Raw genomic sequence first — 493 nt, 5'->3', positions numbered from 1 at the left:
CTTAATATCAATATGTAGCCACATATGACAGGTAATATAAACATCTTGTTGGGATTCCCTTGACCATGAGAAAGCCAGATATTGAACGATTTCTCACAGATCATATGAAATTCCCAGCATCTGTGCTATGGTTCTCTGAGGACGGTGTGAAGCTGTTATTGACCATTCATAGTTTTACTGTGGCTCCTCATCTGTATGCTAGCTATATGTCTGTTTTGCATTCATCACTCCTCACATTTTGTAATCAGTGCAGCAGAGAGGTTGGCATGGGTTTGATTGTGTCCAATGGGCTGCTCTGGTCCTCTGTTGTTGTTGCCGGCTGGTGTTACATTTGTGATAACTGCTTCACGGCTCTAGTTTAACAGCATGAGGTAAGTCAGGCATGAGATCATGACCTGTATGAGATCACTGTCAAGAAGGCACAACAAAGGGATTTCTGCTGGGAAAGTTAAGCCCTACACTGCCCCCTATGCACTAAAACTGATAGGGGTAA

Source organism: Sinocyclocheilus grahami, unplaced genomic scaffold (genome assembly GCF_001515645.1).
Source record: "Sinocyclocheilus grahami isolate Dianchi unplaced genomic scaffold, SAMN03320097.WGS_v1.1 scaffold716.1, whole genome shotgun sequence".
NCBI classification, from domain to species: domain Eukaryota; kingdom Metazoa; phylum Chordata; class Actinopteri; order Cypriniformes; family Cyprinidae; genus Sinocyclocheilus; species Sinocyclocheilus grahami.
This window is presented reverse-complemented; position numbering follows the sequence as displayed.